This window comes from Triticum dicoccoides, chromosome 6B (genome assembly GCF_002162155.2).
Source record: "Triticum dicoccoides isolate Atlit2015 ecotype Zavitan chromosome 6B, WEW_v2.0, whole genome shotgun sequence".
Classification (NCBI taxonomy): Eukaryota; Viridiplantae; Streptophyta; class Magnoliopsida; order Poales; family Poaceae; genus Triticum; species Triticum dicoccoides.
This window is the reverse complement of record NC_041391.1, coordinates 46,962,511-46,966,009: the sequence shown is the minus strand read 5'-3', so window position 1 is coordinate 46,966,009 and position 3,499 is coordinate 46,962,511. Positions and strand designations below refer to the sequence as shown.

Sequence of the window (3,499 nt, the reverse complement as noted above, 5' to 3'; positions counted from 1 at the left end):
ATTAGTCAACAAGAGAAAGAAACGACGTGGAACTTGTCATACTTTTCCACAACCCCGTACGGACCTAACTTTTGACCATTCTACATGCATCTCATGCAACCGAAAGAACAATACTAGTATTATAAATAGGTGGCTCCTGCTCGCCACAGTTATGCACAGCCACTGAGCTAGCAATCCTTCGTACAGTGAAGAACACATTGAGCCTACGTACGTAGCTACACAAATCTGAGCCATGGCTTCCAGCTCTAGATGTAGGACATGGCATTGCTTGCTTGCTCTCTTCCTCCTCTCCTCGGCGGCCTACGGCCAGCTCTCGCCGTCATTCTATGCGAAGTCCTGCCCGAAGCTGGAACTCATCATGCGCTCCACAATGACCAAGGCACTCCTCGCCGAGCGCCGAGTGGGGGCCTCCCTCCTCAGGCTCTACTTCCATGACTGTTTTGTTCAAGTAACTAAACTAAACCCTTATGCAAACATAGTTATGTCCATTGATTTACAATCACATAGTAGTATCAATTTTCTTTTCGCGGAGAAGGTCAGGATTAATGGTGGAGTTTTGTTATATGCATAGGGCTGTGACGGGTCCATTCTCTTGGATGACGTGGGTAGCTTCGTGGGCGAGAAGACCGCCCTTCCCAACGGTAATACTGTGCGGGGCTATGAGGTGATCGACGAGATCAAGAAGAACGTGGAGCTGGTCTGCCCTGGCGTCGTCTCCTGCGCCGACATCACGGCCCTCGCCGCACGGGACGGCGTCTTTCTGGTACGTACACTGCACTTTTCTGGTTACTGACGAGTGACAACGTTTGGGTTGATCGGTCGGTATACATACATCATTCCGGCAGCTAGGCGGGCCCAGCTGGAAGCTGCCGCTCGGCCAACCTGAATGAGGCGAACAGCAACCTCTCGGTGACCAGCTTAAGCCTCGATGTGCTCATCGCCATGTTTGCCAAGAAGAACCTGAGCCCGCACGACCTGACGGTGCTGTTGGGCGCGCACACCATTGGCTTCTCGCACTGCGTCAACTTTCGCGACCACATCTACAACGGCACCGACATCGACCCGGCGTTCGCCATGCTGCGCAAGCGCTCCTGCCCCGCCCAGGCCCCTGACGGCGACGGCAACCTGGCACCGTTAGACGTGCAAACGCCGCTCGTATTCGACAACACCTACTATCACAACCTGGTAGCCAAGCGCGGCCTGCTGAGCGCCGACCAGTTGCTCTTCAACGGCGGCTCCCAGGACGCGCTGGTGCGCCAGTACGCCGCCAACCCGAAGCTCTTCGAGTCCGACTTCGTGACGGCCATGATCAAGATGGGGAGCCTCACCCCGCCCAGCGGAACCCCCACCCAGATCAGACGCCACTGCAGGGTCGTCAACAGATAGCTGATCGTCCATCGTCTCATCATATTATACACGTGTTATTACTCTGTTATAAGTGCAGGCCCAACCGTATATGTACGTACAAGTACGCAGAATAAGAGTCGTTTGGTTCAGATAATGTATACCGGGGCTGGGGTTCAGACGTGATCCTCCACCTCCAGGTTTGTAACCTTCATCATGTAATCTCCCAAGTTGCCGGTATATAAGCAAATAGTACTCCCTCCATCTCAAATTAAATGACTCAACTTTATACTAATCCTAAGTTGCCGGTATATAAGCAAATAGTACTCTCTCCGTCTCAAATTAAGTGACTCAACTTTGTATCAACTTTAGTACAAAGTTAAGTCACTTATTTTGGGACGAGATGAAGTCCTATAATGGAAACAGGCTATACTATAGTCTTTTATGCAACATCTAAACTATTGACATCGTGCGGGTTGTAAAAAATGTTCCCCGGGGTGAGCGGTTGTAGGTGGCCCTTAAGATTATTGCATGTGGAGCCGGTTGATGTGTGGTGCACATGTAAGGAGAGGTCAACGCATGTGGGTTTAGTCGTTTAGAGCATCTCTTATAGGCGCATAAAAGTTTCGCGCTATAACAATTTTAGCGCGTCACTGTAGCACTTTTAGCGCGTCGAACCCAACATTGTTTTAACAGATGCCCAAAAACGTGCGCATAAAAAAACATGCAGTGCAAATTGTGAAGCGTGCGCAATCCAGCGCCCCAAATTTCCAGCTTCTAATAGCGCCTTTTAGCTCGTGCGCAATTCTTTTTTGCGCGTGCACTATTTTACAGCTTCTGCTGAGGCTGTCCGGCGCCGAAAAAACCCGAATTTTAACGTGCGGGGCAGTTTTTGTGTGCCTTTTGGAGATGCTCCTACTCTCATCATTTGTGTTTGTCGCCTCCATCAGTCTCTCGAATCGCAACATGTGGTTCAAGAGGAGCCCCGGCTCCCTCATTTTGGTGGCCGTTCTTCCTCTTGTGAACGAGCAGACCATGTACTTCGCCGTCTATGGTGACAAAGGGAGTACTGGTCAGCATTGGCAGGCTCTCCGTGATGCGTGTCTGGCCGCGTAGTGGGAAGTGGTAACATTAAACATTTTTAGGTAAAATAGATGATGTGGCAAGTAATTAATGAGGAAAGAAAAGCTTATAACATAATATATTACCGTTACATTACACATACCAAGACAAAATGAGTCTGCAACCTAATAAGCAATATGTTGCATGACATTACACATATGTTACTACCCGCTATAGAGGAGTAACATAAGGCTAGTCATAGTGGGAGTAACTTAGACTAGTATCATACATATGATACTAGTCTATGTTACTACCCTCATAGTGCAAAATAACATAGAAGTAGTACCGTAAATGATTGCATTTATTAGCTTGTAGACTCATTTATTCTTGTGAAACGCTATGTTACAGTAACATATTATGTTACTCTAAGCACCTCTCTCCTCATTAACTACTTGCCACATAAGAAGTTTTGCATTGGTGTGCGTTACGTTACTAGCTAAGTTACTCTCACTATGACCAGGCTAAGCATATTACTAGTCTAACTCACTCCCCACTATAACCAGCCTAAAATGGGGGCATGTGTTTCTCTCCGAAGGTGGAGGTTGTGCCACAAGGGCAATTTATATGTTCATAATGGTTATATGTACCTTGTCTGAATTTGCAATTTGAATTTGGGTAGGTCAGATTTCGTGGGAGAAAGAAAAAGAAGGCGAGAGCGGAGCTCCGATGCCGAGTTGGGTGTGCCACGACGTGGCTGAGCCAGAGATGATGCGACTCACCGCAACATCTTAGGCGGAGACGGGTCTGAGGGTTGACCTACACGAGTGCTAGGTTTTTAGTACCGAGTCCCGCTTGAATTCAACAACACCATCGCCGAAGGTGGGAACGGTGAGATAAGCGGTAGTGAGGCGTGTTTTCGCAGCAAGATGAGAGGTCATGAGGTGAGCCAGAGGTGGGCAGTGGAATTGTAACAGTTTGAGGAGAAAGATGGAAGAAGAAAAAAGATGGACGGTTGTGGGTTGAACAAAAGTCAGATGACTTGCCTATAGTCGGTCCCATATATGTTTGTCTCTTTGAAGCCAATTTTTCGGCT

The 3,499-nt window shown here is 48.3% G+C and overlaps 1 pseudogene; it reads left to right on the top strand.

Moving 5' to 3' along the window:
• The first annotated feature begins 232 nt into the window (after positions 1–232).
• On the top strand, positions 233–1,386 carry LOC119320690 (annotated as a pseudogene).
• Positions 1,387–3,499: the final 2,113 nt, after the last annotated feature.